This window comes from Diabrotica virgifera, chromosome 3 (assembly GCF_917563875.1).
Source record: "Diabrotica virgifera virgifera chromosome 3, PGI_DIABVI_V3a".
Classification (NCBI taxonomy): Eukaryota; Metazoa; Arthropoda; class Insecta; order Coleoptera; family Chrysomelidae; genus Diabrotica; species Diabrotica virgifera.
In genome coordinates, this window is record NC_065445.1 from 157,183,153 (window position 1) to 157,199,245 (window position 16,093).

The 16,093-nt window shown below is 30.9% G+C and overlaps 1 protein-coding gene across 1 annotated transcript in view; it reads right to left on the reverse strand.

Annotated features, from left to right (window-relative positions):
• The window catches only part of LOC114345298 (uncharacterized), a 436,109-nt gene that overhangs the window by 17,074 nt on the left and 402,942 nt on the right, over positions 1-16,093 (reverse strand). The gene's annotated exons all lie outside the window — the stretch shown is intronic.

Consider the following 16,093-nt stretch of genomic DNA (forward strand, 5'->3'; position numbering starts at 1 on the left):
TAATGATGTTAAAATATCATTCGAATTGTCTCTAAAACTAATATTATGTGTAGGTACCACTAGTTCCATATATAAATATACAGGGTGTTTGGTAAAGAATGGGCCATAGCTTAACCCTAGATTCCTGAGCTTAAAATAGGTCTATTTAAGCTAACTTACCTTAGTACGAAAGTTGATAATAACCGAAATAGAGGGTGTCAAAGTTATAACTTTTATTTTATTTATTCTTGAATATTTCCTGACAGGCATGGTATAACAACACGAAATTTGGTAGGCGGGGGTTTTTTGAAAAGAGAAATCTAAATTTGCCACCAAAAATGATGTATTATCCAGAGTGCGCCACATACGCCTTTCAGCGCTCATTTAATACGTTCATTTTTTTATCCCCCACTCTACATACTTTTTGAATCAAAACTTTTACTCTCTTAATATTTTTACTTAAAAAATATATACTACATTCATCTCGCTAAACTCAACTGTTTTCAAGATAAACGCATTTTAATTCTGCGATGCAACATAATTTTTTGCATAATATCATTGTATTTACACCCGAAAAATAAACTTTAAACCATAATAATTGTACAAGTTTTTATATTTATGTCATTGCATTGCAAATCCCATTTACCAAAAAATTTGATACCTTTTTGGAAATTATTATGGTTTAAAGTTTATTTTTCGAGTGTAACTACAATGATATTATGCAAAAATTGTGTTGCCTCGCAGTTTAAACTGCGTTTATCTCGAAAACGGTTGAGTTTAGCGAGATAAATGTAGTATACCTTTTTTAAGTAAAAATAATAGTGGAATAAAAGTTTTGATCTCCAAATTATGTAGAACGGGGGATAAAAAAATGGAATGTAATAAATGAGCTCTGAAAGACGTATGTGGCGCCCTCTAGGTAATACATCATTTTTGGTGAAGAATTTAGATTTTTCGTACCAAAACCCCCGCCTACCAAATTTCGTGTTGTTATCCCATCCTCGTCAGGAAATATTCAATAATAGGGAGTTTTTGTTGCTACGTAACGTAACGCATCTCCGTATACGTAAAGCCACTAACGTGTCGTAGAGGATGAACGTTAAAATAGGTAGTTTTTGTGACTGCCTTAACGTAACGTAAAGCAAATCGTAAAGTAATTTTTAAATTCCGTTGACATTAAAAAAATAAATTGTGTTCACACAATATACAATTAATATACAAATGTAAAAAAAGATAAATAAATGATGAAATTGTATGGTTTTTATTGCTTCTATTTAAGGGGGTATTAGTACGCTATGGTCAAAATAGGTGGCCAATTTTTAAACTAACGTTTAACAGTTCTTTGAATAGATGGCAGCACGTACATATATTTTATTATTAAATTTAGTTCTCTGAACGACACCGCATTGATGCCATGTATTGCAACTTAGGCTCGGCACATCTCGATCTTAATCGTACTTTGTATTTACAGACGACAGTTGTTAATCCTTTCTTTACCTGCCTAGGGTAAATTCTCATTAATAGATACTAAACGTTCATTCATTTGGATTAGTTTATTATTTAATATTGTATTATACTGCAATTCGTAATTCTTTACCTGCTCAAAAGGATTTATTTCAAACTAAAGAAATTTGCAATTATTTGAAATACAAGTAAGTGCCTATCTAAATGACCAAAAAAGAATTATGCTAATTCTCAGAATGAAGATCGAGTATAAAATTAGTATTTTTAATAAATGTAAAATACGTAAGTCAATTGAAAAACAGAGTCACTACAATAACTTTTTTCATATTGAATGTTTTTTCAACAGGGAAACTTTTTTCCTCGGAAAATTTCACATTTTCATTTCATTTCTCATTTCAACATGCGAGGCAGAATAATAATTAGCCTAATGAACCACTTACTTAAAACATTTTTAAAAGTAATATACTGCAGAATACCTATATAAAAAATGCGAAGAACAAGTATCACGGACAAAGATTTGATTCCGCAATGCCTTGCCCTTAGGCACCCGAGAGGCTCTATTGACTGTCTAAGTGCTATATATTTGTTTTATCGACTACAAAAAGGCATTTGATAGAGTACAACATGATAAGCTGCACATACTCATAAATTATCTTGGAGGAAACTGGATTAGATGATAGATCTAAACAACATTAGATATGCCGACGACGCAGTAGTTTTTGCAGATAGCCTAGATGATTTGCAAAGAATAATGTCGCGCATATAAGACATAAGTAGTGAACATGGAATTTCAATACGAAAAAAAAAAAGAAAGTAATGGTAGTCATTAAGAGCGAAATATATTACATACACGGCTTTTGGTTAACCAAAAACCAATTGACAGAGTGGACAGCTACACATACCTTGGTACCTACATAAGCAGTCAATGAGACCACAGACCACTCTAGTGAAATAAAACAACGCATAGGAAAAGCGAGATCAGCGTTCATAATGATGAAGTCTCGTTTCAGAAGTCACATTTACCACTTGTTAACAAAATTTCTATTATCAGATCCTATGTATTTTCTAGATTATTATACTGAGTAGAAGCCTGGACTCTTTCCGAAACTTCTTTAAGAAAACTCAAGGCATTCAAGATGTGGTATTACAGTCGCATTTTAAGAATTTCGTGGATGGGTCGTGTGACTAATGTTGAGGTCTTACGTAGAATGGGCAAGGAATGCGAGATTATTAACACACATTATTATCAAAGAGCGCAAAGTAGAATATCTTGGCCATGTTATGAGGAATGAATAGAGATTGCCGCTACTCATTCTTCAGGGCAAGGTATTGGGAAGAGAGGACCAGGGAGAAGAAGAATATATCTGAGAAACTGGTTCAATACCTACATCGACAAACAGACTATTCCGAATAGCAGCATGCAAAGTTAGGATAGCCATGCTGATCGCCAACATTCGGAACGAATAAGCACCGTGAGAAGAAGAATATCTCATTTTAAATTCTTCTTCTTCTTCTTCATGTGCCTCGTCCGTTGCGGACATTGGCACGTTAGTCCAAACCATTGGCGTAAGTTTTGAAGCTATGAGTGTCTTCTTCTTCTGGGTCCACGTTTGCTCTCTATTTTACTCTGTATTGTCAGTGGCAGTATACGATATTTATCATGTCTCATAATATGATCGAGGTATTCAGCTTTCCGTTTCTATTGTGAAACAGATTTCTCATTTTTGTTTTCTCCTCAGCGCAATACCTCTACGTTGGTAGTGTGAGTCGTCCAGGACATTTTGAGGATAAGTCGGTACACCCACATTTCGAATACCTTTAGCCTTTTCGATGTTTCCGTTATTGTCCAGGTCTCTGCTCCATACAACAAGACTGGAAATACATAGCATTTTAGCAGCCGTATTTTTAGTGGGACAGATATGTCGCAATGATTGAATATATTTCTCATGTTAAATGTAGCTCTGGCCTTTTCAATTCTACATCGTATTTCGGTTGTTTGATCCCATTTCTAGTTGACGACTGTTCCAAGGTATACATATACTTCTACGTGTTGAATTGGTTTTTTATTTTCAATTGTCTGGCAGGTTTTTGAGTTTTGCTCACCAGTGTCCATTTTTGTTTTATTTGTGTTGATGGTTAAAATCTCTTTTTTCACTCGCTCTTTGTAGGTACCCGGGTATGACAGGCCTGTCGATACTGCTAGCAACCACAACTGTATCGTCTGCATATCGGTTTATCTAATTATTACTCCAGTAAATTTCAATATTTTTTTTTCACTTACGGAAATATTTGACATAAATTAATCAATGATTATACAATATTGTTTTGTCTACAATTTTTTTATTAGGATAATGCCTCAACAAATACTAATGGCCATTGGCATGTGTAATGTGTGTAAAAATGTCGACGTCATCGTCTTTACAAAGAGACGCTAATTGTATCCGAACAATGCATTATTTGCGGCCCTATAAAAATTAAATTTGCCAGAAAGTGAATAAAACTGAAATTGTTTTTAGATCCGCCCCACATAACATACTAGAGCTTACTTATGTTATTTATGTATTATGTCAAAACTAGTATAATCCCCCAGTAAATACTTTGAGTCATTTTGAACCTCGTTTAACTTTCAACCATTCGTATAACGTCACGGTTTCAAGCATAAAAAATGTATATTTGTATTGTTAAGACACTGTGACGTTATACAATCATGATTGAAATTGAAAGTCAAACAAGGTCCAAAATGCGTACTGGGAGGGGGTGGGGCCACTTTTCTAAACAAAACCGCGTGATTCATCGTATTTCCGTGGTTACAAAACTCGTTTTCAATTGTTTGTAGATTTTCTTAAAATCCGGCAAACGCGCATCTGTCTCCATTTAATACATCACTGCTGCCATCTACTAAATGACACGTGAACTCATCTTCTCATCTATTAAGTGACAGCGGAACTAATTTATCACTAGAAAAATGCCAACTTATTGCTGTAATTTCAACAAAATCCCCAGATTGCAGCTTTTAACTAAAATTTTTACTTTTAGGTACAGTTAATTTAAAAATTATGGCAGTATGGACAATGAAATTTTGTTTAAAATAAAGCTTTTTGCATAGTTAATCGTTTCTGGTAGTTATTTTCCACCCAAGTTCAAAAATTATTATGCAAAACGAATTTTTATAGCAAGTTACTAAGTAAGTTATGACATGGACTCCTTTATGTACAGTTATAAAAAATATACTGCTTTCTTTGGAAATTTTAACTAGATACTATTAAAATAGAAAGTCTACAGTTCACGTACATACCCCTAAGTTGAAGATTGGTTTTGAAATAGTGACGGTAACTGTACCTAAAAACTATATAAATTTTAACATTGTGTCATACCACCTTAAATATAAAAATATTATTTTTCCTTAGGTTAAAATTTTTTTATTTTTGTTTATACCTACTTTTTAGTTGTAAATTATTGTACCTACATCAGAATTCCAGTATAATGTAAATAGTTTGTTCATATTTATTTGAAAGTTTTACAGAAATTAGGTCATTTATTTATCAAGTTATTAATTGTGGTGATCACTGTATTTCTTAAATTAATACAAGATTTGCTTGTTTTGCTTTATTAATAGACAACTTGAAAACAATAAAATTTTAAATCTATTCTGAAGTTCCAATTTCCAATTACAAACACAGAATAATTTTACTCAAATAGACTAAACCAATAACCAATATAACCTTAAATATTTATAAACGGGTAGTACGCTGATGAAATGTTCATTTGGTAGCCATTGGTAGGTAATCGCCAATCGGGCAAGATCCTCGTGTGCATTCGGTGACTTTCGTCTCGATAGGGATGCGTTCTCACGTACGGATCAGAGCGCTACTTTAGGTAATACGCATCGAGATACGGGAGTTCAACCATTAATGCGCAAGCGTATATGTCAAAAAGATGGGTTACGTTTACGTATTTGTGTACACAAAAACTCCCTAATAAATAAAATTAAAAGTTTAAATTTGACACCCTGTATTTCGGTTATTTCAACTTTCGTACTAAGGTAAGTTAGCTTAAATCGACCTATTTTAAGCTCAGGAATCTGGGGTTAAGCTATGGCCCATTCTTTACCAAACACCCTGCACATCCTGTATGCATATGTATACAGGATGTCCAGAAACTCTCCGGACAAATGAAGACCTAAGATTCCTCAGATAATTTTAAGACAATTTAACCCAATTCACCTAGCCCGAAAATGCTTCCTAAGGGAGCTAGAGCTCTTTGAAGATGGCGTCTTGGAATTAGTTTTTCTTAAATATCTCCAGAACGCTTCTATTTAGAAAAACGAAAACTGGTACTCTTATTTAATTTCCAGAGATAAATCGACTTTCTAGTAACGTTATTTTGAAAAATAACGCCCTAGGGTATTAAATTTAAATGACTAGTTAATAGACCGGGAGATATTATACAGAAGTTCAGCCACGATTTTCTAAGTCCTGCCGTTTCCTGTGACATTTTCCTGTAAAAATTAGATTTTCCCAAAAAATGAAAATAGGGTTTTGCGATGAATTTCTGAGTCCTGCCATGTCCGTAGAATGACAGGATACTATGGATTTTATGAAGAAAATTTTTTGGGCAGGAGGGTTGCAAACGGGCTAACGGAGTATATACGATGGGTTTTTGACAAAACATCGTAACCGACAAAACGCACATTTTACAGGAGACGACTTTTTCTTCTACCGACTTTTTGGTTAATATAATTAAAATTTTGAAACTGTGATAAATTAGTACATAAAAATAAATATTAATTCAAGAAAAAAAACTGTAATATACCATTCTTTTATTAAATTACTAGCTGACCCGGTGAACTTCGTTGCACCTTAGATAGTGTGTCATAATTAGATAATCTGCCATAATTTTGATTCTAGATCAGTCGCTTGAACGCAATTGCTAAAAATCAATTACTCAAAATCAACTGCTCGAAAATGAATTGCTAGACATGAAAATTGATCGAAATGTAATTTGCCCAAATAAAAAAGAAAATTACATATCCAAATATTTTTTCACAATAATGCAAAATTTGTAGGTATGGTCGTATGAAATTAGATAGTTTTAAGGCATTCCAGAAGCCGCTACAGATAAAATGTTTTAACAACTCATTAATCATTCAGAATTAGTCGACGGTTATTAAAAGTTAAAATAATTAAGACGATAACTGGACGATAACGATTTAATGAGTGAAATTTAAATTTTTTTCTACTTTAATGACAAAAAGCAAACTCATTAGCAGAGCCCAATTAAAAATTATTTTGCACATCATATTTGAAACAGTATTTAGCTGAAAAATCTCATTTTTGCTGGCAAAAAATATATTAATTTGTCTGAACTAAATTACAGTTCTGTTTATCTTAAAAGGGATATGTTCTATCAACATTCACACAGTGTTGCCAAACTGGATTTTGTTATTTTGAGTGTAAATTTTCCCAGCGATCTCCGAGGGTACAATACATAAAAAAGATACATAATATGACAAATTATATGATATTCCACGTATATAGTAAGTAAATCGTTCAGCTGGACATAGGAAACATGCAATATATAGATTTAGAAACATAAATACATACATTGTATTATATTGAGATAATTGAGGCAACTGAGCTTTCTCGAAGTCAATATGGTTGTTAGCATTAAGGGACATTAACCTCAAAATTGACAAATCATTTCGACTGACACAAATAAACGTCAAAATATGAGAATGTAGTAGGTAGCTAAATATTTTTGGCCTAAGAGAATGGAAAAACTGTTTAGTTTTTAAAGTAAAATAAATTTTATTATTTTAATTCATACCTTAACCTTTAACTACACGCGCTGGCGTATTTTTGTACGCCACATATGAGAATTCTATTACAAATCTATTTAAAAATTTAATTTTTGTCTTTGTTTATTTATCTAACCTATCACTGGAATGTGCTTTACACTGGATTTAGTTTCGTTAAAATCGGCGTTCTAGGAAGATCGTAATTTACAGTTTATTATTTGTTGTTTCCGGTGGTGAATAACATACGCCACAATTATAGTAATACAATTAGTAATATAAGTACATATTTCAAATGTTTTTTAGTCATTATGGCACAAAATATATTTTTCTTTATAAACAATACTTTTTCTCAGGTAAAAAATATCATTTCAAGAAAATTTTTATTACCAATTTTATTTATCATGGAATCAGATTCCAGTTATATGTCATAATTTGCTTACTGAGAACGAACTCCAAGAATTCGCTGACGTCGAGTAAGGTTTATAACAAACAAATAAGTGTAATTTAAAAAAAAAATAAACAAATCCGCTGTTTTTAAGTGTATTTTCTTGTGGCGTATAAAGTACCACACGCGCGTAGTTATGTTATATTTTGACGCGCGGGTAGTTAAAGGTTAAAATCCTAAATATTAATTAATTATGGCAATAACAAAAAATATTATCAATCATTTAATACATGCAATGGTGTACATGATATTTTTCGTTAGTTCATCTAATAAACATCAATAAACTGGATGGTTTGCCCAGGCGAAAGCAAGATTTTTTGAAAATTGCGTAAAATTAATAAATTCATATTTTATCCAATTTGAGTCCAAAAGTTAATCTCATTTTTGCTGGCAAAAAATATATTAATTTGTCTGGACTAAATTACAGTTCTGTTTATCTTAAAAGGGATATGTTACTATCAACATTCACACAGTGTTGCCAAACTGGATTTTGTTATTTTGAGTGTAAATTTTCCCAGCGATCTCCGAGGGTACAATACATAAAAAATATACATAATATGACAAATTATATGATATTCCACGTATACAGTAAGTAAATCGTTCAGCTGGACATAGGGAACATGCAATATATAGATTTAGAAACATAAATACATACATTGTCTTATATTGAGATAATTGAGGCAACTGAGCTTTCTCGATGACAATATGGTTGTTAGCATTAAGGGACATTAACCTCAAAATTGACAAATCATTTCGACTGATACAAATAAACGTCAAAATATGAGAATGTAGTAGGTAGCTAAATATTTTTGGCCTAAGAGAATGGAAAAACTGTTTAGTTTTTAAAGTAAAATAAATTTTACTATTTTAATTCATACCTTAACCTTTAACTACACGCGCTGGCGTATTTTTGTACGCCACATATAAGAATTCTATTACAAATGTATTTAAAAATTTAATTTTTGTCTTTGTTTATTTATCTAACCTATCACTGGAATGTGCTTTACACTGGATTTAGTTTCGTTAAAATCGGCGTTCTAGGAAGATCGTAATTTACAGTTTATTATTTGTTGTTTCCGGTGGTGGATAACATACGCCACAATTATAGTAATACAATTAGTAATATAAGTACATATTTCAAATGTTTTTAGGCATTATGGCACAAAATATATTTTTCTTTATAAACAATACTTTTTCTCAGGTAAAAAATATCATTTTAAGAAAATGTTTATTACCAATTTTATTTATCATGGAATCAGATTCCAGTTATACAGGGTGTCCCGAAAAGAATGGTCATAAATTATACCACACATTCTGGGGTCAAAAATAGTTCGGTTGAACCTAACTTACCTTAGTACAAATGTGCTCATAAAAAAAGTTACAGCCCTTTGAAGTTACAAAATGAAAATCGATTTTTTTCAATATATCGAAAACTTTCAAAGATTTTTTATTGAAAACGGGCATGCATCATTCTTATGACAGGCCCACCTTAAAACCAAATTATAGTGAAATTTGTTCACCCCATAAAAAATTTATGGGGATTTTGTTCCCTTGAACCCCCCCAAACTTTTGTGTACGTTCCAATTAATTCATTATTGTGGTACCATTAGTTGAACACAACGTTTTAAAACTTTTTTGCCTCTTAGTATTTTTTCGATAAGCCAGTTTTTATCGAGATGCGGCTACTTTTTTACTATATTTACATAAAAAATTTATGGGGGTTTTGTTCCTTTAAACCCCCCAAATGTTTGTGTACGTTCCAATTAAACTATTATTGTGGTACCATTAGTTCAACACAGTGTTTTTAAAACTTTTTTGTCTCTAGTCTTTTTTTGATAAGTCAACTTTTATCGAGATATGGCTTTTTTTTTTCAAAATATACCAAAAAATTTAAGTTATAAATAAATTTTCAGATTATTAACAGGTGTCATAATCATACTTAACCATATACAAATAGGTGGTGGATTCGGCAAATATTCAAAATATCTCGATAAACACTGGCTTATCAAAATAGTACTAAGAGGCAAAAAAGTTTTAAAAATATTGTGTTTAACTAATTGTGCCACAATAATAATTTAATTGGAACGTACATAAAAGTTTGGGGGGGTTTAAGGGAACAAAACCCCCATAAAATTTTTATGGGGTACACAAATTTCACTATAATTTTTTTTTAAGATGTTGATACGATAAAGATTCCCTACGTCCATTTTCAATAAAAAACCTCTAGGAGTTTTCGATATATTAAAAAAAATCGATTTTCATTTTGTAACTTCAAAGGGCTGTAACTTTTTTTGTGTGCACTATTGTATATAGGTAAGTGAGGTTTAATCAACCTATTTTTGACCCCAGAATCTGTGGTATAATTTATGACCAATCTTTTCGGGACACCCTGTATATCCCAATTTGTTTACTGAGAACGAACTCCAAGAATTCGCTGACGTCGAGTAAGGTTTATAACAAACAAATAAGTCTAATTAAAAAAAAAAATAAACAAATCCGCTGTATTTAAGTGTATTTTCTTGTGGCGTATAAAGTACGACACGCGTGTAGTTATGTTATATTTTGACGCACGGGTAGTTAAAGGTTAAAATTCTAAATATTAATTAATTATGACAATAACAAAAAATATTATCCATCATTTAATACATGCAATAGTGTACATGATATTTTTCGATAGTTCATCTAATAAACATAAATAAACTGGATGGTTTGCCCAGGCGAAAGCAAGATTTTTTGAAAATTGCGTAAAATTAAAAAATTCATATTTTATCCAATTTGAGTCCAAAAGCCAATCTCATTTTTGCTGGCAAAAAATATATTAATTTGTCTGGACTAAATTACAGTTCTGTTTATCTTAAAAGGGATATGTTACTATCAAAATTCACACAGTGTTGCCAAACTGGATTTTGTTATTTTGAGTGTAAATTTTCCCAGCGATCTCCGAGGGTACAATACATAAAAAAGATACATAATATGACAAATTATATGATATTCCACGTATACAGTAAGTAAATCGTTCAGCTGGACATAGGGAATGCAATATATAGATTTAGAAACATAAATACATACATTGTATTATATTGAGATAATTGAGGCAACTGAGCTTTCTCGATGACAATATGGTTGTTAGCATTAAGGGACATTAACCTCAAAATTGACAAATCATTTCGACTGATAGCAATAAACGTCAAAATATGAGAATGTAGTAGGTAGCTAAATATTTTTGGCCTAAGAGAATGGAAAAACTGTTTAGTTTTTAAAGTAAAATAAATTTTATTATTTTAATTCATACCTTAACCTTTAACTACACGCGCTGGCGTATTTTTGTACGCCACATATAAGAATTCTATTACAAATGTATTTAAAAATTTAATTTTTGTCTTTGTTTATTTATCTAACCTATCACTGGAATGTGCTTTACACTGGATTTAGTTTCGTTAAAATCGGCGTTCTAGGAAGATCGTAATTTACAGTTTATTATTTGTTGTTTCCGGTGGTGGATAACATACGCCACAATTATAGTAACACAATTAGTAATATAAGTACATATTTCAAATGTTTTTTAGTCATTATGGCACAAAATATATTTTTCTTTATAAACAATACTTTTTCTCAGGTAAAAAATATCATTTCAAGAAAATTTTTATTACAAATTTTATTTATCATGGAATCAGATTCCAGTTATATATCATAATTTGCTTACTGAGAACGAACTCCAAGAATTCGCTGACGTCGAGTAAGGTTTATAACAAACAAATAAGTGTAATTTTTCAAAAATAATAAACAAATCCGCTGTTTTTAAGTGTATTTTCTTATGGCGTATAAAGTACGACACGCGTGTAGTTATGTTATATTTTGATACGTGGGTAGTTAAAGGTTAAAATTCTAAATATTAATTAATTATGACAATAACAAAAAATATTATCAATCATTTAATACATGCAATGGTGTACATGATATTTTTCATTAGTTCATCTAATAAACATCAATAAACTGGATGGTTTGCCCAGGCGAAAGCAAGATTTTTTGAAAATTGCGTAAAATTAAAAAATTCATATTTTATCCAATTTGAGTCCAAAAGTTAATCTCATTTTTGCTGGCAAAAAATATATTAATTTGTCTGGACTAAATTACAGTTCTGTTTATCTTAAAAGGGATATGTTACTATCAACATTTACACAGTGTTGCCAAACTGGATTTTGTTATTTTGAGTGTAAATTTTCCCAGCGATCTCCGAGGGTACAATACATAAAAAATATACATAATATGACAAATTATATGATATTCCACGTATACAGTAAGTAAATCGTTCAGCTGGACATAGGGAACATGCAATATATAGATTTAGAAACATAAATACATACATTGTATTATATTGAGATAATTGAGGCAACTGAGCTTTCTCGATGACAATATGGTTGTTAGCATTAAGGGACATTAACCTCAAAATTGACAAATCATTTCGACTGATACAAATAAACGTCAAAATATGAGAATGTAGTAGGTAGCTAAATATTTTTGGCCTAAGAGAATGGAAAAACTGTTTAGTTTTTAAAGTAAAATAAATTTTACTATTTTAATTCATACCTTAACCTTTAACTACACGCGCTGGCGTATTTTTGTACGCCACATATAAGAATTCTATTACAAATGTATTTAAAAATTTAATTTTTGTCTTTGTTTATTTATCTAACCTATCACTGGAATGTGCTTTACACTGGATTTAGTTTCGTTAAAATCGGCGTTCTAGGAAGATCGTAATTTACAGTTTATTATTTGTTGTTTCCGGTGGTGGATAACATACGCCACAATTATAGTAATACAATTAGTAATATAAGTACATATTTCAAATGTTTTTGGGCATTATGGCACAAAATATATTTTTCTTTATAAACAATACTTTTTCTCAGGTAAAAAATATCATTTCAAGAAATTTTTTATTACCAATTTTATTTATCATGGAATCAGATTCCAGTTATATATCCCAATTTGCTTACTGAGAACGAACTCCAAGAATTCGCTGACGTCGAGTAAGGTTTATAACAAACAAATAAGTGTAATTTAAAAAAAAAAATAAACAAATCCGCTGTATTTAAGTGTATTTTCTTGTGGCGTATAAAGTAAGACATGCGTGTAGTTATGTTATATTTTGACGCGTGGGTAGTTAAAGGTTAAAATTCTAAATATTAATTAATTATGACAATAACAAAAAATATTATCCATCATTTAATACATGCAATAGTGTACATGATATTTTTCGTTAGTTCATCTAATAAACATAAATAAACTGGATGGTTTGCCCAGGCGAAAGCAAGATTTTTTGAAAATTGCGTAAAATTAAAAAATTCATATTTTATCCAATTTGAGTCCAAAAGCCAATCTCATTTTTGCTGGCAAAAAATATATTAATTTGTCTGGACTAAATTACAGTTCTGTTTATCTTAAAAGGGATATGTTACTATCAAAATTCACACAGTGTTGCCAAACTGGATTTTGTTATTTTGAGTGTAAATTTTCCCAGCGATCTCCGAGGGTCTATCTAATCAGCCCTAAACATCCATTCTTGGATATAGGCCTCCTCTTCCTTCTTCCATGCCTCTCTATCTTGGGCAATTTGCATCCATTTTGACCCAGTGTGTTTCTTCAGGTCATCTGACCATCGCATCTGTGGCCTTCCCCTTTTTCGTTTGTGGTTCCATGGTCTCCAATGTATTACCATCTTAGTCCATCTTTCATCCTTCTGCCGTAGGGTGTGTCCGGCGAACTTCCATTTAAGCTTTGCTACTTGGGTAGAGACGTCTTTCACTTTTGTTTTGTTACGGATCCATTCGTTTCTTTTCCTGTCTGATAATTTAATGTTCAGCATTTGTCTTTCCATGGCTCTTTCTGTCTTTGCTATTTTTTCCATATTCTCTTTTGTAAACGTCCATGTCTGAGAGCCATATATTAAAACAGGGAGTATACATTGATTGAAGACTTTTGTTTTTAGGTATTGCGGGTATTTTCTGTTCTTTAGAATATAAGACAGTTTTCCGAATGATGCCCAGGCCAACCTTATTCCTCTCTTTATTTCTTCGGTCTGATTTTCTTTATTTAATCTAGTGATTTGTCCTAGATATATATATTCTTTTACTTGTTCTATTCTTGTTTGTGCCACTGTAATTACTAGTTCTTCTTGTTGATCATCAACAAGAAGATCTCCGAGGGTACAATACATAAAAAAGATACATAATATGACAAATTATATGATATTCCACGTATACAGTAAGTAAATCGTTCAGCTGGACATAGGGAACATGCAATATATAGATTTAGAAACATAAATACATACATTGTATTATATTGAGATAATTGAGGCAACTGAGCTTTCTCGATGACAATATGGTTGTTAGCATTAAGGGACATTAACCTCAAAATTGACAAATCATTTCGACTGATAGCAATAAACGTCAAAATATGAGAATGTAGTAGGTAGCTAAATATTTTTGGCCTAAGAGAATGGAAAAACTGTTTAGTTTTTAAAGTAAAATAAATTTTATTATTTTAATTCATACCTTAACCTTTAACTACACGCGCTGGCGTATTTTTGTACGCCACATATAAGAATTCTATTACAAATGTATTTAAAAATTTAATTTTTGTTTTTGTTTATTTATCTAACCTATCACTGGAATGTGCTTTACACTGGATTTAGTTTAGTTAAAATCGGCGTTCTAGGAAGATCGTAATTTACAGTTTATTATTTGTTGTTTCCGGTGGTGGATAACATACGCCACAATTATAGTAACACAATTAGTAATATAAGTACATATTTCAAATGTTTTTTAGTCATTATGGCACAAAATATATTTTTCTTTATAAACAATACTTTTTCTCAGGTAAAAAATATCATTTCAAGAAAATTTTTATTACAAATTTTATTTATCATGGAATCAGATTCCAGTTATATATCATAATTTGCTTACTGAGAACGAACTCCAAGAATTCGCTGACGTCGAGTAAGGTTTATAACAAACAAATAAGTGTAATTTTTCAAAAATAATAAACAAATCCGCTGTTTTTAAGTGTATTTTCTTGTGGCGTATAAAGTACGACACGCGTGTAGTTATGTTATATTTTGATACGTGGGTAGTTAAAGGTTAAAATTCTAAATATTAATTAATTATGACAATAACAAAAAATATTATCAATCATTTAATACATGCAATGGTGTACATGATATTTTTCGTTAGTTCATCTAATAAACATCAATAAACTGGATGGTTTGCCCAGGCGAAAGCAAGATTTTTTGAAAATTGCGTAAAATTAAAAAATTCATATTTTATCCAATTTGAGTCCAAAAGTTAATCTCATTTTTGCTGGCAAAAAATATATTAATTTGTCTGGACTAAATTACAGTTCTGTTTATCTTAAAAGGGATATGTTACTATCAACATTCACACAGTGTTGCCAAACTGGATTTTGTTATTTTGAGTGTAAATTTTCCCAGCGATCTCCGAGGGTACAATACATAAAAAATATACATAATATGACAAATTATATGATATTCCACGTATACAGTAAGTAAATCGTTCAGCTGGACATAGGGAACATGCAATATATAGATTTAGAAACATAAATACATACATTGTATTATATTGAGATAATTGAGGCAACTGAGCTTTCTCGATGACAATATGGCTGTTAGCATTAAGGGACATTAACTTCAAAATTGACAAATCATTTCGACTGATACAAATAAACGTCAAAATATGAGAATGTAGTAGGTAGCTAAATATTTTTGGCCTAAGAGAATGGAAAAACTGTTTAGTTTTTAAAGTAAAATAAATTTTACTATTTTAATTCATACCTTAACCTTTAACTACACGTGCTGGCGTATTTTTGTACGCCACATATAAGAATTCTATTACAAATGTATTTAAAAATTTAATTTTTGTCTTTGTTTATTTGTCTAACCTATCACTGGAATGTGCTTTACACTGGATTTAGTTTCGTTAAAATCGGCGTTTTAGGAAGATCGTAATTTACAGTTTATTATTTGTTGTTTCCGGTGGTCGATAACATACGCCACAATTATAGTAATACAATTAGTAATATAAGTACATATTTCAAATGTTTTTTAGTCATTATGGCACAAAATATATTTTCTTTATAAACAATACTTTTTCTCAGGTAAAAAATATCATTTCAAGAAAATTTTTATTACAAATTTTATTTATCATGGAATCAGATTCCAGTTATATATCCCAATTTGCTTACTGAGAACGAACTCCAAGAATTCGCTGACGTCGAGTAAGGTTTATAACAAACAAATAAGTGTAATTTAAAAAAAAATTAACAAATCCGCTGTTTTTAAGTGTATTTTCTTGTGGCGTATAAAGTACGACACGCGTGTAGTTATGTTATAT